This window comes from Sus scrofa, chromosome 5, assembly GCF_054392235.1.
Source record: "Sus scrofa isolate SSC_HxYL_T2T_F1_AM1 chromosome 5, Sscrofa_HxYL_maternal_Yorkshire_Landrace_v2.0, whole genome shotgun sequence".
In the NCBI taxonomy this organism is placed as follows: domain Eukaryota; kingdom Metazoa; phylum Chordata; class Mammalia; order Artiodactyla; family Suidae; genus Sus; species Sus scrofa.
In genome coordinates, this window is record NC_139387.1 from 101,452,878 (window position 1) to 101,477,279 (window position 24,402).

The following is a 24,402-nucleotide window of genomic DNA, read 5'->3' on the forward strand; positions in this document are numbered from 1 at the left end:
AAGAATTCAGAGTGATGACAGCAAAGGTGATCCAAGACCTTGGAAAAAAGATGGAGACACAGATAGAGAAGTTATGAGAAATGTTTAACGAGGAACTAGAGGACCTAAACCACAAGCAAACTAAGATGGATAGCACAATATCTGAAATGAAGAATACACTAGAAGGACCCAAGAGCAGGATAATGGAGGCAGAAGCACAAAAAAGTGACATAGAAGACAGAGTAGTGGAGACCACTGCCACAGAAAAATATAAAAAGAAAATGATGAAAAGACTTGAGGAGAGGTTAAGAGATCTCTGGGACAACATTAAACATACCAATATTCACATCATAGGGGTTCCTGAGGGAGAAGAGAGAGAAAAAGGGCTAGAGAAAATATTTGAAGAGAATATACTGAAATTTTCCCAAATATGGGAAAGGAGATACTCACTCAAGTTGAGGAAGCACAGAGGATCCCACACAGGATGAACCCAAAGAGAAACACAGTAAGACACATACTAGTCAAACTGACAAAAATTAAAGAAAAAATATTAAAAGCAACAAGGGAAAAGCAACAAATACTATGCAAAGGAACCCCCATAAAGATATTAGTTAATCTTTCAGCAGAAACTCTGAAAGCTAGAAGGGAGTGGCAAGATATATTTAAAGTGATGAAGGAGAGGAACCTGGAATCAAGAAAACTGTATCCAGCAAGGCTCTCATTCAGATTTGCAGGAGAGATCAAAAGCTTTTCAGACAAACAAAAGCTAAAAGAATACAACAACTCCAAACCAGCGCTACAGCAACTACTAAAGGAACTTCTCTACACAGAAAGGAAAAAGCCACAACTAGAAACAAGACAATTTCAAAAAGAGAAAAATCAGTGGTAAAGACAAAGATAATATAAAGGTAGAAAATAACTCATCAGCAAAACTGATATAAAAACTAGGATGTTGCTAGACAAGTTTTTATAATATTTTCTTAGCCTCTTTGCTGAAAACTCCATCTTGTTCTTCCTTACTTTGTCCTGCTCGAGAAACAGTCACGGTGATGGTAAATGACTTGAGGATTCTCTGAAATGCTATGCATAGACAGCTAACTCAGATGCTAATGATTCTTAAATGCCTAAAGTTTAGAGTAAAAGCTTAACCATCTACCAGCTAAGTGACTTTTAAAATAATAAAATGATTTATAAAATAATTTAAAAAAACCTATATCCTGCACCTACAACCCCCTCCTCACTTGACTTAATCCTCAAGAGCATAATAAAAGCAGAGTGGTTTCTTGAGGCAGGGCTCTTGGTCCCTGAGACCTTGAGTCCCCCGGTTCCCACCTTTACTTAAGATAAATGTCTCTCTGTCTTGTTTTATGTTAACTTTTTTTCCTTAAGCTCCATAGCACCCATTCTTCAACCTCATCCTACTGAGCTGGTCTCAGCACTAGGAGACATGAGAAGAGGAGAGGACATATGCAGAATATCGAGAAGGCATTCAAAAATAAGAGAGCTGCAAAGGAAAATAAGTGCAATAGACACACACATAAAAAAGAAAAGCAATTGAAAGATAACAAAAGAAAAAAAAGCCCACAGTAACAATTCAAAACAATTAACAAAATGACAATAAATACATACTCATCCATAATTACAATGAATGTAAATGGATTAAATGCTTCAACAAAAAGACACCAACTATCTAACTGGATACAAAAACAAGAACTATATATATGCTGTTTACAAGAGATCCACTTCAGACCCAAGGACATATACAGACTGAAAGTGAGGGGATGGAAGAAGATATTACTTGCAAATATAAATCAAAAGAAAGCAGGAGTAGCCATACTCATATTGGACAAAATAGACCATAAAATAAAGAAAATCACAAGAGGCAATGAAGGACACTACCTAAAAACTAGAGGATCAATCCCAGAAGAAGAAATAACAATTGTAAATATATATGCACCTAACACAGGAGCACCTCAATATATAAGGCAACTGTTGACAACCATAAAAGAAGAAATCGATAGCAACAAATAATAGTGAGGAACTTTAACACCCCACTTACATCAAGAGACAGATCATCCAGACAGAGAATCAACAAGGAAACACAGGCCTTAAATGATACCAGATAGGTTTAACTGATGTTTATAGAACATTTCATCCCAAAGCAACAGAATATACATTCTTCTCAAGTGTGCATGGAATATTCTGCAGGGTATATCACATTTTGGGCCACAGATCGAGCCTTGGTAAGTTTAAAAAGTTGAAATTACCCCATGCATTTTCTCCGACTGCAATGCTCTAAGACTAGAAATGAACTACAAGAAAAAAAAATATAAAAAAAACCCATCTCCAGGAAAACAATATGCTCCTGAATAACCAATGGATCATTGAATAAATCAAAGAGGAAATGGGACAAATGAGAAGGAATATTCAACAACCCAAAACCTATGGGACACAGCAAAAGCAGTTCTGAGAGGAAAGTTCACAGCAATACAATCTTACCTGAAAAAAGAAGAAAAAGCTCGAATAAACAGCCTAATGTTGCACCTAAAACAACTAGAAGAAGCAACATCAGACAAAGCCCAAAATTAGCAGAAGGAAAGTAATCATAAAGATCAAAGAAGAAATAAATGAAATAGAGACAAAATAATAGAGAAAATTGATGAAATTGAAAGTTGGTTCTTTGAAAACATCAACAAAATTGATAAGCCTTTAGCCAGACTCATCGAGAAAAAAAGGGAGAGGGCTCAAATCAATAAAATTAGAAATGAAGAAGGGGAAATTACAATGACTCTGCAGAATTACAAAGGATCATACTAGACTACTATAAGCAACTATATGCCAATAAAATGGACAACCCAGAAGAAATGGACAGATTCTTACAAAGGTACAACCTAGCAAGACTGAACCAGAAAGAACTTGAAAATATGAATAGACCATCAAAAATACCAAAATTGAATATGTGATTAAAAACCTTCCAAAAAACAAAAGTACAGGACCCAATGGCTACACAGATGAATTATATCAAACATTCAGAGAAGTGTTAAAACCTATTATTCTGAAATTCTTTCAAAAAATAGTAAAGGAAGGAATACTCCCAGGTTCATTCTTAATACCAAAGCCAGACAAAGATACCACAAAAAAAGAAAATTACAGACCAATATCACTGATGAACATAGATACAAAAATCCTCAAAAAAAAATACTAGCAAACTGAATCCAAGTATATATTAAAAGGATCATACATCATGATCAAGTATGCTTTATGCTAGGAATACGAGGATTCTTCAATATCCATAAAACTGTCAATGCAATACATCACATCAACACACTGAAGAATAAAAACCATATGATCATTTCAATAGGGGCAAAAAAGGCTTGTGACAAAATTAAATACCTGTTTCTGATAAAAAAAAAAAAAACTCTACAGAGACTGGGGATAGAGAGTGGGGACAGAGGGAACCTATCTCAAAATAATAAAAAAAAAAATACACGAAAAACCCACAGCTAACATCACTGTCAATGGTGAAAAACTGAAAACATTCCCACCAAGATCAGGAACACAAGTATATCCACTTTCACCACTATTATTCAACATAGTTTTGGAAGCTCTAGCCACAACAATCAGAGAAGAAAAAGAAATAAAAGGAATCCAAATTGGAAAAGAAGAAATAGAACTATCACTGTTTGTAGATGACATGATAGTATTTCTAGAAAACCCTAAAGACAGCACCAGAAAACTGTCAGAACTCATCAGTGAATTTGGCAAAGTTGCAGGCTACAAAATACACAGAAATCAATTGTATCTCTTTACACTAATAATGAAAGTTCAGAAAGAGAAATCAGAGAAACCATCCCATTTACAATCACATCATAAGGAATAATATACCTAGGAATAAGCCTACCTAAAGACACAAAAGACCTATACTCTGAAAACTATAAAACATTGATGAAAGAAATCAAAGACAACACAAACACATGGAAAGATATACCACACTCTTGAAATGGAAAGATCAATATTGTCAAAATGATTATACTACCCTAGGCAATCTACAGATTCAGAGAAATCCCTATCAAATTACCAAAGGCATTCTTCAGAGAACTAGAACAGAATATATTAAAACTTGTATGGAGAGAGATCTCATTGTGGCACAGTGGAAACAAATCCAACTAGGAACCATGAGGTTTGATCCCCGGCCACACTCAGAGGGTTAAGGATCTGTTGTTTCCGTGAGCTATGGTGTAGGTCACAGACATGGATTGGATCTGGCATTGCTGTGGCTCTGGTGTAGGCCAGCAGCTCTAGCTCCAATTAGACCCCTAGCCTTGGAACTTCCATATGCCACAGATGTAGCCCTAAAAAGCAACAACAACAAAAAATTTGTATGGAAAACACATGAGACCCCGAACAGCCAAAGCAATGTTGAAAAAAAACAAAAATGGAGAATTCAAGCTTCCTGACTTTAGACAACACTACAAAGCTATAGTCATCAAAACAATATGATACTGTCACAAAAACAGAAATTAGATCAATGGAACCAGATAGAAATCCCAGAAATAAACCCAGCACCTATGGTCAACTAATCTATGACAAAGGAGGAAAGAACATAGAGTAGAAGAAAGATAGTCTCTTCAATAAATGATACAGGGAAAACTGAAAATCTACCTGTAAAAGAATGAAAGTAGAACACTACCTAACACCATATACAAAAATTAACTCAAAATGGATTAAAGACCTAAATATAAGGCTATATACTATAAAATTCCAAGAGGAAAACATATACAGAACACTCTTTGATGTAGATCACAGCAACATCTTGTTTGATCCACCTCCTAGAATAATGACAATAAGGCACAAATAAACAAATGGGACCTAATCAAACTAAAAAGCTTTTGCACAGTGAAGGAAACCATTATAAAAACAAAAAGACAACCCACAGCAGGGAGAACATCTTTGCAAATGATACAATAGACAGGGCCTAAATCTCCAAATATACAAACAACTCATGCAACTCAACAATGAAAACAAGCAAACAACTGAACAAAAAAATGGCAGCAGACTTAAATAGACATTTCTCCAAAGAAGACATAGATGGCCAACAGATATATGAAAAAATGTTCATAACTAATTATTAAAGAAATGCAAATCAAAACTACAATGAAGTACCACCTCATACCAGTCAGAAAAGCCATCATTAACAAATCAACAGATAAAAAATGCTGGAGACCATGGAGAAAAAGTACCCTCCTTCACTGTTGGTGGGAAGGTAAACTGGTACAACCACTATGGAAAATAATATGGCAGTACCTCAGAAAACTAAATACAGAACTACCATATGATCTAGCAACCCCACTGCTGGGCATCTATTTGGGCAAAACTTTCACTGAAAAAGATACGTGTACCCCTATGTTCATTACAGCACTATTCACAACAGCCAAAACATGGAAACAACCTAAATGTCCATCGACAGATGAATAGATTAAGAAAATGTGGTACATGTATACAATGGAATATTATTCAGCCATAAAGAAGACAAATAATGCCATTTTCAGCAATGTGGATGAAGCTGGAGATTCTCATACAAAGTGAAGCCAGAAAAAGACAAATGCCATATGCTATCACTTTGTTGTGTAATCTAAAATATGGGACAGATGATCCTATCTAAAAAACAGAAACAGATCATGTCCGAAGAGAGCAGACTTTAGGTTCCCAGGGGGGAAAAGGTGGGGAGGGATGGATGGGCATTTGGGGAGTTTTTTGGATGCAAACTATGATATTTGGAATTGATGGGCAGTGGGGCCCTTCTGCACAGCATGGTGAAATGTGTGTGACTAGGTCATCTTGCTATACAACAAAACTTGAAGAATCATTGTACATCAACTATACTTTAATACTACTACTACTACTGCTATTACTACTACTACTGCTATTACTACTACTACTAAAAACCCCAGTATTGCCATGACTTGCAGTATAGATCACAGACACAGCTCAGATCTGGCATTGCTATGGCTGTGGTGTAGGCCAGCAACTGCAACTCTGATTTGACCCTTAGTTTGGGAACTTCCACATGCCATGGCTGTGGTCCTAAAAAGAAAAACAAACCAAAAAATGTAACTGATTCCCATCCAAGTATTGTTACACATTGTGCTTTAGATCAATTGGATCCTAATGTGTGGTCACAGTCCAAGTCTAGAGCTCAGAATATGATAACAAGGGAAAATGGAAAGCTTCTGAACAATTTTAAGTGGAGAGAGGTGATGTGGTTAGAAAAGTATCTTCATCATTCTGGATGCAGTGATAAGAATGGAAATGAGGAAGATTAAGAAAAGGAGTAGGATTTCTAGAAGTGTAAATGGGGTCTCATCGAGATACAAGATACAAGGATGCTGTGGGACTAGGCGAGTGGCTAGGACAATATAAACATATGTTTTAAGTGTAACAGACCAGTTGATGAAGATTTTAATACTGGAGGTGAACAAGCAGATTAGGAGGAAGATGAAGTCCTTATTTTTCACTTGGTCCATGGCAGATGTTGCCATTCACTGGAAAAGCTGGATGTAGATAGCAATCAGGGTCCTCAGAGTTGGGGCAAAGAATATTTGGTTCAGGATATATTAAGTGTGAATTCTTTATGAGACCCAATGTTCAACAACCAGAGTAATATTTAGACATACTGGCTCACAGCTCAAAACAAGATTTCTTTGCTGGGGGTCTAAATCTGACAGCCTGGACATAAATGTGATATTTAAAGGAATGAGTGTTGGTAAGATGACTGAGAAAGAGGGTACAGAGGAGCAAAAAAGGAATATCAACAAGTCACATACAAACTTACCTACCATCTGAATTCCCAGGAAAGAGAATGCAATTTGGGGGTCTGTTATAATTCATTTTAGTGTAATTCTGATAAATTAAACCAAAAATTTAGAATAACAGTGTCATCTACTGTTGACCTAGGCCAAAGTTTTGCTTAAATCACAAATACTTTTCCTTGGATGTCAATGCATTAGCAAAACTGCACAAGATTTTCTAGGAATCAGTGCATTTAAGAAGTAATTTGATAAGCTTACCCACTGGGGAGTAAATGATAACTTACTATGATAATCAATTCAAATTGATTATTACCTTCTTGTGATTTGTTTAGTAAGATGTTAAATTAAATTTTCCTTTTCAGATTAAGAGTAGTAGCTATGTTTTCAGGCTCTGGACGGTTATTAAGCTATTGGGAAGATTTCTTTTCAGAGTAGAAGCACATCAGATATTATAGAAGAATTCCTCAGGTCAAAGAGTTTATTTAGGAGGTTAAAGTATTATTGCTGGGTATAAACATTATTCTGGTAATTACTCTCTTCAAGTAGTTATTATCAATAAAAACCTTTCCAAGTTTCTCAAGGGTACTTCCAGATAGAGCTATACATCTATTTTCAAGGAAGTATTAGGCAGACAACTTCAGATGCTCTTAAATACAAGAGTCAAGAAATCACTCAGGGTAAAAATCCTCCCACTACATTTGTCATATTAAAATCCAATTATGCACAGAAAAAAAGATCAAGAAACATAATAAATTGGAGAACATATGTTTAGCATAACATACATATATTACAAATGGGCTTAAATATCACATACTAGTTAAAGCTTCCAAGTGTTTTTCTCGGAAATCTGAAGAAAAGCATGCAATGAAAGTTAAAAAACAAAACAAAACAAACAATTATCAGACTTTAGAGAATGGATTCTAATTTATGAAAACATAGAATCAGCAATGTCTTAACTGGTACTATTTGTGGGTGGATAGTTTCAGTGAAATAACCTAGTTCTTGAACTGAACTTGAGCTTACTTTTTTCTTCTGAGAAACATGGACAAAATTAAGACAATTGAGTTTGTAGACAGTTAGGCTTTGATGCATAGTGACAGTGTGATGTGAAACCCAAGACAGATTTTCATGTGACAAAACGCCTCTTTGATTTGGGAAATGAGATTGAATGCCAAAGACGGACTGCTGCATGTCCTAGAAAACCACCAGCTCAGACGTGAAACCTAGACTTCAACAAAAGCCTGGCCGGAAGTCCAAGCCTGTTGCAATAGTTTCTTAAGAAGCATTTGGTTTTCCCCGAAAGCTATCTTGTTTTGGGAATTTGCTTGTGATCAAAAGTCTTGAACCTTTTAATTGTGTTCTTTTGTTTAATCAGGTAGTTCTGCCAAGAAAGATCCTATTCTACCTCTTCATGTGTTGACCATCTTATTCAGCTTTCAAAGTCCTGCACAAAGAATAACTGTCCCTTATGGTTAGAAACCCCTTTTTCAGTACTTTCAGAAATAACACCATTTTCAAAAGCAACAGCATTTGCTGAACGCTTTGTTGAGCCGGACAGTCTGCTAGCTGTGAACGTTCAGTGCTTCATCTAACCAACAAAAGCCTTTGCAAGGAAATTATTGCAGTCCTCATTTCACAGGAAAAGAAAACTATATAACAAGGTTATGAGTCATCATTAGTAGGTGACTCAAAAAAAGCTAACTTTCTGCCCAAATTTATTTTTTTCAGTAAAGAGTAGAAAAATATTTAGAACAGAAGCCTAGCCATTTCCCTCTAAGTTGGTCTAAACTGTCATCTACAACTGTAAGAGCTTTCCAGGCAGAAACTGAACTTTTATCTTTTTGTCCTCTAGCATTTAGTGTAGCCTTTAGATTTGCACACTGGTGTTGGTGTTTAAATGTGTGGGGACCTTCTTTTCATCCTCTTCCTGCTCATTAACATAGTAAATGATCAAATACTCATCCAGAATAGAGAATACAGTGAGAGGTGAAAGGCATTTTGATTTCTCCATGGCTGCATATTTGATATCTTTGAAGGTATAACATTTAGAGATAACTAAGTATCAAGAAACACATGTGGCTCTATTAGCTTATTTGGGGCTAGATGAGTTCCTTCAGCGGATAGGAAGAACACTATCACAGAGGACTTGGGTTTGGATTTTGTCTTACTGGACTTGAGATTGTGACGGCTGGCAGAACTCATTCATTGCTACTGGGCCTAGGAGGCTCCATTGTCTGCCTGGATGGTAGAAGTCACAGGACAAAGAATGCATCAGGCCTCCTTGGAGGGAGAAGGGACCTTACCAAACGAGAACAGTGACCTGAAAATTCCTTAATTTGGCAGTCAGGGCCTTTAATGATTGGACTGTATTCATCTGTCTAGCTACTGTGCCCTTTCCTTGCCTTCTAAGCTCCAACCATCATGAACAACAGCATTTGCATTCCTCTGATTAAGCCCATCTCTCTCATCGCGGGGTTTTAGACATGGCATTTCTCTGCCAAGTAAGCAATCTACCCAGCTCTCATTACCCATACCCTCTCCTATCCCAGGAATGTTTACATGTAAACAGACTTAGATCAGTTTAAATGCTACCTCTTCCAGGAAGCCTTCCTGTTCCCTGAAGATCCCCTAGGTGATTCTCCCTAGCATAACCCTGTCCTGTTCTTTTGCTCTTCTCTTGAACTTCTTTCTCACCTACTAGACTGTCAACATCTTGACAAGCTACTACATTATTGGTTACCATGATAGTCAATTTATGTGTTAACTTAGGTAGACCCCAATGCCTGGATATTTGGTTAAACACTATTCTAGATGTTCCTATCAAGATATATTTTATATGCGATTAACATTTTACTTTGAGTAAAACAGATGTACTCTCCATAACATGAATGGGCCTCATCCAATCAGCTGAAGGCCTTAACAGAAAAAAAAAACCCATCTTCTGGAGGAAGAGAGAACTCGGCCAACAGATGGCCTTCATACTAGGACGGCATCTCTTCTCTGGGTCTCCAGCCTGAAGGCCTATCCTGCAGATTTTTGACTTAGCAGCCACCATCATTACATAAGCCAGTTCCTAAAAACCTCCCTCTCTCCTTCTCTGGAGAACCCCACCTCATATAGTCACCACTGCATCTCTGGCACTGAGCACAGTGCTTGGGCTACAGAGCAGATCAAGTAACACTTGTGAGGGTGAATCGATCTGTTTTGCAGGCAAGAAAACCACTGCAGCCATAATGTCAAGAATTTTCTCTCAAGAGTCAGAGACCTGCACAGTCAATCTACTGTACACAATGGGTTTTGCTAACCTGAGAGTTCCTTTCTCCGGAGCCAGTGCAAATAAGAGAGGAAATGAAGATAATGCAAGACCACATCCATTAATATTTTAGTCCATAGATTACATATAATTGGCACTCTGCCTAAACCTACTTTTAGCCATCATAATGGTACTTATCTAAATTCCTAAATACAAAATTTCATACCACCTGGCAGAGAAAGGAAGGTGCCTGGACTCAGTGGGGTCATCTCATGTTTCTCAAGTCACTATGAGGGAGTTACTCTCAGAAAGAAAACTTGGCCTGGAATTATGATTTTAGACTTTGACAGAATTCTTGGATTATTTGACAACTCATGTTCTTAAATGTCCAATTTCAATGAGGAGGTGGTTATAGAAAAAGACTTGTAGAAAACTTTCTATTAGCTGATCACATCTCATTTAGAACATCCTGGGGATTTGCTAACCCAGGGAAATGCTTGGATGGGTATGGATGAAAGATTCTGGCTTGGGCTTAGGATTTAGGAGAGCTAGTTTGTGACTCTTAGAGACAGTAATTTGTATTTTGTGTGCAGTGAGAAGAATGGTTATTGGGCAAAGATTTTTAACTTGTCTCTTTAAATGAAACTGATTGTCTATATTTTTACTAATTTTGATAATTCCTCTGCTTTCTTCCAGGAAAAAAGTCAAATAATGTCAGCAAAACTTTATCAAGCTATCAAATACAATGGTGATGCAAATAAGAAGCTATAAATAACAAAGCTGATGGCATCAGGGAATAAGAGATGAAAGAAGGCAAGTGAAAATTTGTAAATCCACAAACTGGATAATTCATCCTGAATCCAAAATCAGCACCATTTTTTCTAATAAATAGTTTCTTGATTCATATTCTCATCTTTTCAAAAATGTTTATTCTATTTGCAAAATCTTAATTTGTCTCCAAGGTTATTTTTTTTATGTTTTTTTGAAATAAGTAAATACATTTTGGTTTTCCCAAACATATAAAAGACACAGTGGCATGTTTCCTGTGTGTAATGATTTTTGCTGGAGGTATCTCTCTGGGGCTGCTGGACCCAATTCTAAAGTATGTGAGGAGTGGGGCGAGGGGGAAAGTCCCACCAACAAGTAATTCTCATGCGCCAGCAGGGTGTCCTAGAATTCAACTCAGTTCTAACACCATCCGCCCAGAGAGTATCAGAATCCACAGGTTGAGGGCTCCGTCTCCCAATATCGTGTCCACCCACCCCACCCCCCAGGAACATACATACTCTTCAGACACCAGTTGTGTCTTCAGCCACTCCAGCCACTCTAGCCAACTGCTTTAGGTTGGGTTTCAACCACCTTGTCCATGGACTTGATATGTTTGTTGTTTAAGTCCAGATTGTTACCTATACTTCTGACCAATTTGTGATAAATGTGGGGGTCCACACCCTCTTTCTTACATTTGACTAATTTGTTAAAATGGCTTTCAGAATTCAGAGAAACATTTTATGTATGAGATTACTGGTTCATTAAATAAACATGATTCATTAAATCATTGCTTGTTGGCCACTGACTCAACTTCCACACTTCTCTCCCGAGGGTCTGGGGGTGGGACAAAAAGTTCTAACCCTCTAATCACAAGGTTTGTTTTCCTGGCAACCGGTCCCCATCATTAGGTGCAGTCCCAAAGTCAATCATTAGCATAAGACACTTTTATCTCTTGTCACTTAGGAAATTCCAAGGGCTTTAGGAGCTCTGTGCCAAAGGGAGGAAGCCCAAATATACATTTCTTATTAGAAATCATAAGATCACATCTGCTAAAGCATATTTTAAACACGATGTGAATCGAGTGGCAAAAAATAGGTCAGGCTCCAAATAGGTCAGGCTCCCGAACATTATATAAGGTCCCAAACCAGTTTAACCATATGTTGCCCAATTAACAAAACCGAAAGCAGTTTACTTGAAAACCAAAAAAACAAGCAGTGCATTCTGTATGAATTTTAATTTCCCAAGCATTCCTCCACTTCACAGCTATTTATAGATCTTTTCCCAGAAAAACTTGTAGTTTAAGTGGATAAAGTTTAAAGCTACGGGAAATGGCTTCGCTAGGAGGGTTTTGTTTTGTTTTTGTTTTTGTTTTTTTCCTTATCATTTGAATAAAAAAAGACATGGGTAAAAAAAATGCAGATAGATTTTGAGGGGAAGTTGTGATCCTTGGTGATTAAGGAGCACAGAAATTATTACTTTTATGTAGCACTTTACGACTCGAATTATCCTTTTTGATGTATTACCACAAAGATGCTCAGAATCAATGCCAGTGTTTAGTGATGATCAGGAAGAGGAAGACTCTGCCTTATTAAAACAAATTCCAACCCACCAAGACTTGGACAGACAAGAGCTCAGAAAAATCTTCAGATAGGAAGAGATAAAACCAAAAAATTGTCCCTTACTTTCCCTTAAGGATTCTTTTTGTTTGTTTTTCTTTTTCAGTTGGATTCCTATCCGGCTCTCAGGGCAGGAGGTAGTAGGGTTACATTTAAATTCCCAGGACTATCTTCTCTCTGTGTCCTCAGGGCCTTGTGCATTTTGGCATGTCCACAGTGGAATAACCCTGCCAGCTGGGACTCTGCAACTAAACTCCATAGGAAAAAAAAAAAAAAAGATCTGGCATAAAAGCCACCGCATTCCACAGTATATTTACAAATCTATATGTGGTGCCAAAAGATCAAAAGCAAACAATAGGACAAACAACCAAAAATGATCTTTACAGAGCTCCAGACCCTAGCAGGAATTGCCCACTTATGTGTCAATACAAGTTGGTAGGAGCCATTGCTGATGTTCTCTGCTCCTCGGCCCCTTGTCTCCTTGAGATGTTTTGATCTGGCAGGGCTCTGTTCAGTCTCATCTTGGAAGGATGCTTCTTATTCTCTTTTGGTGCCACACATCATCTTGCTCAAGAGCTCAGGAAAGGCTCAACGGAGCGGTCTTTATTCTCTTTCCATCACAGTCCGACCTAGTTAATTCCCGCTCATCCTTTAGCGATGAGGCCAAATCCTTAAGCAGACCATTTGTTTTTTTTTTAATACTCCCTACTCCCAGGCTAAGCCTAATTCTCTTCTGGATGGCTCTCCTAAGTCATACAGACACCTGTGCAATTTAACTCAGGTTCTAAATGTATGAGTAGTGGTGGAATATTGAGCAAATAAATTTTTCCTTCACTTAGCTGTGTGATGCATGACCGTGTCCATTTCCCATGATTATAGCTATGAAACTAGAGAATATATGTTAAATGAATGACGAGGTGGATGGTTGGATGAATGAAGGGGTTGATGGATGAATTTTTTAAAAAGAGGGATGAATAGGCTTTTTTTCTGGGAGATAAGTTCTCTAGGCCCAACCACAAGGGTGTCATGATACTGTAGAGCCTGGAGAGCCAGTGAAATAAGTCTGCCAGAAGGTTGTTTGTATGAAAAAAGATCTTGGAGGGAAAAGCAGAGTTCATTTTAGGCAAGAGAGTTGAAAAGACACTGGTTCAAGATACATGATTTATGTGAGAAAGGAGGTAACATCTTGAACCTGGATTGGCTCAGTCTGTTCTGACTGTTTTAACAAAAATACCATGGATGGAATGGCTAATAAACAACAAAGTATTTTCTCACGGTTCTAGAGGCTGCGACATTCAAGATCAAGGCTCTAGCAGATTTGGTGTCTGGCGAGAGTCCCCTTCCCGGTTCATAGATGGTGTCTTCTCACTATACCCTCACACAGCAGAAGGCACACGGAATCTCTGAGGTCCCTTTCCTGAGAGCACCGATCCCATTCACTAAGGCTCCACCCTCCTGACAGAAGCACCTCCCAAAGAAGGAGCGACCTCCTAATACCACCATGTTAGGCTTGATGTTTCAAAATACAATTGGGGGGGGCACAAATATTTAGTTTACAGCAAAATGAAAATTTCTGTTTATTTTATGGTCCTGATTGCCCCATCTTTTGCTATAAAGTACTGAGAATGGGAAGCTCTCACCCACAATAAAGTCATTTCTCACTCAAATCTCTGGAAGATAACGATGGCACATAGCAGTTGAGAGAGGGCCACTGAGTAGGGCAGAGCAGAAGGAGATCAGAGAGGGTTGGGGAAAAGCAACAGCACAGACAGGAAACGGAAGGAGGGCAGGGTGGCATCCTTGTGGTGGCCCAGAAGAGCATGTCCCTGAGCGTATATAAGGCTCCCTGTGGGTATTCTAAGCCAGTTGAGAGGAGTTGGAGGTGTAGTTAGAGAGAGTACAAAATATTCTTCCTACAGTGTGAGTGAGACATACTGTTTGTCAATATTATTTTCCCACTAAGATAGGTGAGTAGTGCAGTGTTCAGATAATTTATCTATTTTAAAACAGCCAGACCTGAATGTCAATATTTGCTTTAATAGTAGCTATTTCATCAGATTCACTGTTCCTGGATTCTCATCTGTAGACAAGGGATTAACTATACCTAATTGGGTGGTTGAATGAGTATTATACTAGATAATACCATGTTTTCCCAAATATATTCTATGTATGTAGTGTGACCAACCATCTTGGTTTATCTGAGACTGTCCAGTTTTTGCACTGAAAGTCCTACATCCTAGAAATCCCCCAGTCCTGCGTAAATGGGAATTAAAAAAAAAAATTATGGCCACACCTATAGCATATGGAAGCTCCCAGGCCAGGGATTGAATATGAGCTGCAGCTATGCCAACACAGGATCCTTTAACCCACTGCACCTGGCCAAGGATCGAATCCATGCCTCTGCGTTGACCTGTTCCATTGCAATCAGATTCTTAACCCACTGCATTACAGCAGGAACTCCATGGAATTTTTAGGTATTTCATGTACATTTGAAATAATTTGTGTGTGAATTATTATTATATTAATTATATTATATTTTTTATATTTATGTGGGAATCTTTTCAACTGCATTATTTATATTTATGCTTCTATCTATACTTACATATTTACACTTAAACATAATGCCAGTCTTACCCATAAAAACATGCCAGTTATTACTGCATAAGTTTGAGCTAAAATGGGTGGACCTCTGGGAATCCAGTTTAGAGATGCGGCACACATTACAGGCAAAGTGTTTAGGCATGCCTATGAATATTTCAAATGTTCAGAACAAAAACTAAATGTTCAGAATAACTTTAGAAGTGTGAATAATGGACATGATGTGTGCCATTCATATACCTGATTTTTATGCATGTTGCTGAGGGTTTTTTTTTTTTTTTTTTTTTTTTTGGTCTTTTTGCTATTTCTTTGGGCCGCTTCCACGGCATGTGGAGGTCCCCAGGCTAGGGGTCTAATCGGAGCTGTAGCCACCGGCCTACGCCAGAGCCACAGCAACGCAGGATCCGAGCCGTGTCTGCAACCTACACCACTGCTCACGCCAACGCCGGATCGTTAACCCACTGAGCAAGGGCAGGGACCGAACCCGCAACCTCATGGTTCCTAGTCGGATTCGTTAACCACTGCGCCACGACGGGAACTCCCTGTTGCTGAGGTTTGTTCTGTTTTACTTTTTAAAAAAATTGCAAAGCGTTGGTTCTGCAGGCAAAAATTTTGAGAGCAGGAGATGCATGAGGTTTGAGAAGTATTGAGACAATGCGTATATACAACATCCTTCATATGGCTCAGCGTATAGCAGGTGTCCAACAAACGTTTTGTTTTGCTTTCTATTCCTTTTTCTTTGTTATTTGTAAGAGAATTCAGAACAAAAGACCTTGGATTCAAACAAAGCAAGGTTTGAATCCTACCACTGCTAATGACGGACTGATTGACTTTAAGCTTGTTATGTACATCTGCAAAGTGGACACTAGTATCCACCTCAAAATATCATCAACATTTTCAATATTGTCAAGAAATAGTCATCAAAGCCCTCACCATGGACTAGAGCTGGAGAACCGTCTTCCCAGTGGCGGTGACAACAGGTGTCCATTCCCAGGTCCAGCTGTTGCAGCCTGGGATCGAGCTGACGAAGCCTGGGGCATCTATCCCTGAAGCTCTCCTGCAAGGCGTCTGGATACATCTCTACCAGCCAGTGTGTGCACTGGTGTGACAGGCCCCGGACAAGGGCTTGAGTGGATGGGATGGATCAACCTTGGCAATGGCAACAAAAACTGTGCCCAGAAGTTCCAGGACAGAGTCACCTTGATGAAAAGCAGGTCCACTAGCACAGCCGACATGGAGCTGAGCAGCCTGTGGGCACGGCTGTGTATTACTGTGCAAGAGACACGATGTGAACACCTACATCCTGAGTGTCAGAAACGCTCAGGGGGAGGGTGCTGTGCTGGTACTGAGATGACGGCAAAGGCCTTTAGGCTGAAGGTGCCTTAGATAATGGGGTAAAGCAATGGATAAATAGGAATAGAGACATATCCTGATGATATGAAAAACATGAAACCTCATTCTATAATCAAAATTCAGGAATGGTAAAATATCAAATATGTAACAATGATATAAGCATTCCCCTGGTGATATTTGTGTGAACATAAATATTCAAATTATCTGGGGGAGTATCTTGCAGCCTACTTCTCAACATGATGGTATAAATCTGTTTTCCCCCCTAAGAAATTGTCAAATACCTTCCCAAGTGGCTGCCCTTTGTACCCCTCCCAGCACATGGAGGAGCGTTCCTTCTGTTCTATGTCATACCCAGTACTGAATTGTTTCAATATATTTACTTTATTTGCTCTAAAACATGAGTAGCAATATCTCATCAAAAAAAAAGAAAAAGAGGAGTTCCCGTCGTGGCGCAGTGGTTAACGAATCCGACTAAGAACCATGCGGTTGCGGGTTCCATCCCTGCCCTTGCTCAGTGGGTTAAAGATGCGGCATTGCCGTGAGCTGTGGTGTAGGCTGTAGACGCAGCTCGGATCCCGTGTTGCTGTGGCTCTGGCGTAGGTTTGGCAGCTACAGCTTCAATTAGACCCCTAGCCTGGGAACTTCCATATGCCACGGGAGCAGCCCAAGAAATGGCAAAAAAAAAAAGACAAAAAAAAAAAGAAAAAAGAAAAAAAGAAAAAGAAAGAAAAGAGTCAACATGTCAGTTCTTCCCAAATTGATCATTCAATCTATAGATTCAATGTATTCCCAATCAACAACCAAGCAAAAATTCTTGGGTTGTAAATAATTACAAGTTCTTTGTGTCAGAAAAGATGAGGTTCTATGGTAGGAAATAAACATCTTAAAAATAGTGACTTATAGGAGTTCCCGCAACGGATTAAGAATCTGACTGCAGCAGCTTGGGTTGCTACAGAGGCACAGGTTCAATCCCTGATCTGGCACAGTGGGTTAAAGGATCCAGCATTGCTGCAGCTATGGTGCAGGCTGCAGCTGCAGCTCAGATTCAGTTCCTGGATCTGGAACTTCCATATGCCACAGGTATGGCCATAAAAATAAAAATAATAACTTATACAGGTTTATTTCTTATTCCTATAACATAAATCCAGAGATGTACCTTTCAAAGAAAAAGGGAGCCTTACATCGTTTTAGGCCAGTGAAAATACTCTGTACAATACTATAATGGTGGACATATGTCATTACTCATTTGTCCAAATCCATGGAGTGTACAACACTAAGCACAAACTCTCAGGTAAACTATGGCCTCTAGACGATAAAGATGCATCAAATAGGTGCATCAATTGTAACAAATGTACATCCCTCTAGTGAGGGATGCTGATAAGAGGGAGACTATTCATGTTTGGTGGCAGGGAATATAGGAGAAGCCGCTGTACCTTCCTAGAACTGCTCTGAAAAAATAATCTTTCCTTAAAAAAAAAAAAAAATATAGGAGAAACCGCTGTACCTTCCTAGAACTGCTCTGAAAAAATAATCTTTCCTTAAAAAAAAAAAAAAAGCTTTTTTTTTTGGCTTTTTTTATGGCCACACCTGTGGCATTTGCAAATTCCCAGGCTAGGAGTTCAATCAGAGCTGTAGCTGCTGGCCTACACCACAGCTGCAGCAATGCCAGATCTGAGCCACGTCTACAACCTATACCACAGCTTACGGCAATGCTGGATCTTTTAATCCATTGAGCAAGGCCAGGGATCAAACCAGCATCTTCATAGAGACTAGTCAGGTTCTTAACCTGCCAAGCCACAATGGGACTCCATAATAAAAATCTTGAGGATCCAGTGAGAAAATTTATGTAAGGCAAAATGTCTCTACAGAGTAGGCACTATAAATATTAGTCCCCTCTTTTCTATTATTCATAGATCCTATTAAATAGAAGAATCTGCGAATTCTCAAGTTTTCTTCATGCTCTCTAATCCAAGGAAAAATAACATATTTTAATTTTCTTCCAACTATATTAAACATTGATTGAGGTGTAAAAGCAGCTAGGACTGCTAGAAGAAATCTAAACCAAACAACTCAAATGTGTGATGGTAAAGCTCAATACAAGTATAACATGTATCAACTTGAAAAGAACTAACATGTTCTAGTTGCTGGAATGAAAACACAACACATATTCAGATATCTTGATGTTGTAATATGCTTTCCAAATGTCTCTAGAAAAGTCTTTCTCTCTCCCTCCCCTCCCCTCTCTCTTTTTTTTTTTTTTTGGCTTCTATGTCTTTTAAAAACATTTTTACACAATGAGCAAACTCTTATCATTTCCTTTCTGAGAAAAGAATGAAACAATATGCAGTTTGCTAATATTTTTTTGAAGATTTTTTCATCTGTGTTCATCAGTGATATTGGCCCATAGTATCTTTTTTTTGTGTGTAATCTTTGTCTGGTTTTGGTATTCGGGTAATGGTGGCTTCCTAGAATGAATTTGGGAGTGCTGCTTCCTCTGCAAGTTTCTGAAAAAGTTTCAAAAGAAGAGGTGTTAACTCTTCTCTGAATGTTTGGTAGAACTCAGCTTAGAAACCATCAAGTCTTGGAATTTTGTTTTCTGGAAGGTTTTTAAATTGTATTTTCAGGTTCGCACTTGTGATTGGTCTATTTATATTTTCAGTTTCTTCCTGGTTCAATCTTGGTAGGTTGTACCTTTGTGTAAGAATCTGTCTGTTTCTTCTAGAGTGTCCATTTTTTTGGCGTACAATTGCTCATAGTAGTCTATCATGATCCTTTGTATTTCTGCAGTGTCAATTGTAACTTCTCCTTTTTCATTTCTAATTGTACTGATTGAAACCCTCTCCCTCTTTTCTTAGATGAGTTCAAACCACATACAAATATACATTAAAAAGACCATACACCGTGATCAAGTAGGATTTATCTCAGGGATGCAAGGATTCTTCAAAATCTGCAAATCTCTCAATGTTATATACCTCACCAATAAACTGAAAAATAAAAAGCATATGATCATCTCCATAGAGGCAGAGAAAGCTTTTGACAAAATTCAATACGCACTCCTGATAAAAACTCTTCACAGAGAGGGCATAGAGGGGAACTACTTCAATACAACATAAGGCATTTACGACAAACTCACACTTAACATCATTCTCAAGGGTGAAAAAGTGAAAGCATTTCAACTAAGATCAGGACCAAGACAAGGATGCCCAGTTTCACCACTATTATTCAACATAGTTTTGGAAGTCCTATCCATGGCAATCAGAAAAGAAAAAAATAAAAGGAATCCAAATTGGAAAAGCAGAAGTAGAACTATCACTGTTTGTAGATGACATGATGTCATACGTAGAAAATCCTAAAGACACTACCAGAAAGCTGTTAGAGCTCATTGATGAATTTGGTAAAGTCTCAAGATATGAAATTAACACACAGAAATCAATTGCATTTCTAAATACTAACAATGAAAGATCAGAAAGAGAAATTAGGGAAACCATCCCATTTACCACTGCATCAAAAAGAATAAAATACATAGGAATAAACCTACCTAAAGAGACAAAAGACTTGCACTCTGAAAACTATAAGACACTGATGAAAGAAATCAAAGACAAAAATAGATGGAAAAATATACCATGCTCTTGGATTGGAAGAATCAATATAGTCAAAATGACAATACTCCCTACGGCAATATACAGATTCAATGCAATCCCTATTAAATTAACAATGATATTCTTTATAGAACGAGAACAAAATATTGAAAAATTTGTATGGAAACACAAAAGACCTTGAATAGCCAAAGCAATATTGAAAAGAAAAAAAATTGAACTGGTAGAATCAGGCTCCCTGACTTCAGACTATACTACAAATCTACAGTCTGTTTTGGTGCTGGCACAAAAACAGAAATATAGATCAATGGAATGAGATAGAAGGCCCAGAAATAAACCCAAGTACCTATGCTCAACTACTCTACAACAAAGGAGGCAAAAACATACAGTGACAAAAGATAGTCTCTTCAATAAACGGTGCTGGGGAGTTCCCATTGTGGCTCATTGGAAACGAATGTGACGAGCATCTATGAGGATGCAGCTTCAATCCCTGGCCTTGCTTAGGGGGTTAAGGATCCAACATTGCCATGAACTATGGGGTAGGTCACAGATGTGGCTCGTGTCACTTGTTGCTGTGGCTGTGGCATAGGCCAGCAGCTACAGCTCCGACTCGACCCCTAGCCTGGAAACCTCCATATGCCATGGGTTCGGCCCTAAAAAGACAAGAAAAAAAAAATGGTGCTGGGAAAAATGGACAACTGCATGTAAGAGAATGAAATTAAAACATTTCCTAACACCATATACAAAAATAAACGCAAAATGGATTAAAGACCTAAATGTAAGGCCAGATACTATAAAACTCCTAGAGGAAAGCATAGGCAGAATGCCCTTTGACATCAATTACAGCAACATCTTGTTTGACACACTTCCTAGAATAAAGACCATAAAGACACAAATAAACCAATGGAAGCTAATTAAACTAAAAAAGCTTCTGCACAGCAAAGGAAACCATTAAAAAAAAACAAAAAAAAACAACCCACAGAATGACAGAAACTTTTGGCAAATGGCTCGACTGATAAAAGTTTAATCTCCAAAATATACAAACAACTCATAATAACTCAACAACAACAAAAAACAAACAACCCAATCGAAAAATGGGCTGAAGACCTATATAGACATTTCTCCAAAGACATACAGATGGCCAACAGATACATGCAAAAATGCTCAACATCACTAATTATTAGAGAAATGAAAATCAAAACAACAATTAGGTACCACTTCACACCGTTAGAGTGGCCATCATTAAGTCAACAAACAACAAATTCTGGAGAGTACATGGAGAAAACGGAGCCCTCTTACACTGTTGGTGGATATGTAAACTGGTACAACCACTGTGGAAACAGTATGGAGATTTCTCAGAAAACTAAACATAGGACTTCCATATGATCTAGCAATCCTGCTCCTGGTCATATACCTGGACAGAACTATAATTTAAAAAGATACATGCACCCGTATGTTCATTGCAGCACTATTCACGATAGCCAAGACATGGAAACAACCTAATTGCCCATCGATATATGATTGGATTAAAAAGATGTGGTACATATATACAATGGAATACTACCCAGCCATAAAAAAGGACAAAATAATGCCATTTGCAGCAACATGGATGTAACTAGAGACTCTCATACTGAGTGAAAAAGAGAAATACAGACACCATATGATATCACTTATATGTGGAGTCTAAAATATGGCACAAATGATCTATTTACAAAACAGAAACAGATGATGGACACGGAAGACAGACTTGTGTTTGGTGAGGGGGAGGTGAAAGGAGTGGGATTCACTGGGAGTCAGGGTTAGATGCAAATTGTTGCATTTGGAGTGGATGGGCAATGGGATCCTGCTGGATAACACAGGGAATTATATCCAATCACTTGTGATGTAACAGGATGGAGGATAAGGTGAGAAAAAGAATGTGTGTGTATATATATATATAAAACTGGGTCACTTTGCTGTATAGCAGAAATTGGCAGAACATTGTAAATCAACTATAATAAAAAAAAATGAGAGCACCCCACCATGCTTCTGTGGCATTTGGGTTGTGCAGCATCACTCATGTCTTAGGTCACTGGCAAAGTGAAAAGTCTGAAAGAGGCTACAAAAAGCTGTGTGGCTGAAATAAAATCTTTGGCAAAAAAAAAAAAAAAAAAAAAAAAAAAGAGTAAAAAAGTATAAAAGGAAGAAGAGTAAAAGCAAGAAGAGAAAGAAAAGAAGGAGGATGAGAAGAAAACTAATATATCCTGTCTTTTATGTAACAGGCACTGTGCTTGATATCAAGTATGTGAGCCGCAATAATTATGTAAAATTCAAATTTATATACAACCAAGGATATTAGTTTGTATCCGCTCTTAGAAGTTAAAAATATGTGAATGCCTCTTCACAAAAATAAAACTCTTCTAGTTCTAAATATTTAAAGAAAAAAATTTTTTTCTACCCTTACTCCCAAGGGTCTGTTATTTTTAAACTTCCAGTACAAGCAATCTTTAAAAACAGACTTCTTTTGGTATTTAAACACTTCTGAAAGCAATGTTAAAACCATCGTCCATGATGTAGTTAAGCCCAAAAGAGTAGGTCTCATTCATCTTAAATCACACAATAAACCCTTCAGCTCATTTCTGCCTACATACACCAAAAATGAAGATAAAAGTCTCAGGGTTCTATTTTAGCAAGATAACTTTCTCAAGAAAAATGCTGGAATCCCTTGGCCAGACTCTTTGTCTAGTACACACTTTCCATGGGAATTAAGCCCTCATATCCTAAGATTTCCATCACACGCAATAAATTAATTCATCTTTTAGGCACTTAGAATGGTACCAGCTAGGTAGCACCCATGAGCAAAGTGAAAACAAACACTCTAATAATTCTCTTTAAAAAACAAACAAACAAACAAAAACACCAATTGGGAAAAGCTGTTAGGTGTTTTCCCAATAAAATCATGCCTTTTAAAACTGTGCTGACAATAAATGCAGCAAGAGATAAAGGCAGTGAAAGCAGACATCAGTCAATGTAGAGAGTTCATATAAAGTGAGGAAGTAGAAACCTAGTCTTTACTGTACAACGGGAAGCCCTCTTTTCTGTCAAACGGCACGGACCCAGAGATGAAAACAAAATGCTAATTAAAAGATTGCTTAGAAAGCAAGTTCAATGGCTTTTAGAAAAGAAACATAAAAATGTATAATCATATCATTGGATTTTTTATTTTATTTTATTTTTTTGGTCTTTTTGCCTTTTCTAGGGCTGCTCCCTCGGCATGTGGAGGTTCCCAGGCTAGGGGTCGAATCTGATCTGTAGCCACCAGCCTACGCCAGAGCCACAGCAACTCGGGATGGAGCCGAGTCTGCAACCTACACCACAGCTCACGGCAACATCAGATCCTTAACCCGCTGAGTAAGGCCAGGGATTGAACCCACAACCTCATGGTTCCTAGTCGGATTTGTTAACCACTGAGCCACGATGGGAACTCCCGGATTTCTTTTTTTCTTTTTCTTAAAGCAATCTCCAATAATAGTGAAACCGAATTGTATATGAAAAGCAATAATGATCAAGGAACAATGCAGTAACAGAGTTCCCTTCCTGGCACCGTGGTTAACAAATCCGACTAGGAACCATGAGGTTGCGGGTTCAATCCCTGGCCTTGCTCAGTGGGTTAAAGATCCGGCGTTGTCGTGAGCTGTGGTGTAGGTCACAGACACAGATCTGGCATTGCTGGGTCTGTGGCATAGGCCGGCGGCTACACCTCTGATTAGACCCCTAGCCTGGGAACCTGCATATACCGTGGGAGCGGCCCTAGAAAGGACAAAAAAAAAAAAAAAAAAAAAAGAACAATGCAGTGATAAAATACCAGTTTCAGTATATGGCTCACCAAAGAGAGAGGAAAAGAGAAGACAGGAAAAAAATTTTTTTCTATTATCTGAGCTCTCATTCCCACCCACTCTCCATACTAGTGGGAGAAATTGTCACCCATCTATCTAAGCACCAAGTTCATAAAAGGGCAGCCTCATCCTATATAGAGGGTAATATCCAGTTCACAATTTTACTACCAAGAGTCATTCCTCAGAAACCTCATTCTGGTAACCTGGTATACTTAACTCAGCACAAGAAGAGCAATGTTCAAGTCCCAAGTACACCCATTATTAAAAGGCATCAGCAATTTACTGAAAAGAAACAAAACTGGGAAGAGAGCATTGCAGTCAACAGTAGATTTTTGAACAAAGGCATGACACCCTAGGAGTGCAAAAATGTAGTCCAGTGAAATTAAATACAGAAGTAGTTTGACAGAGTGAGGACAAAGAGCCAAAGAGTTGTTGAATGAAGAGGTGACGTGAATAGCTTGCCTTGAACACAGTTATGTGTATATCATCAGCAGACTGATAGTTTTCTTTCCAAATATATTGTCTTCTCTTTCACTGGCACATGAAGAGCTAGTA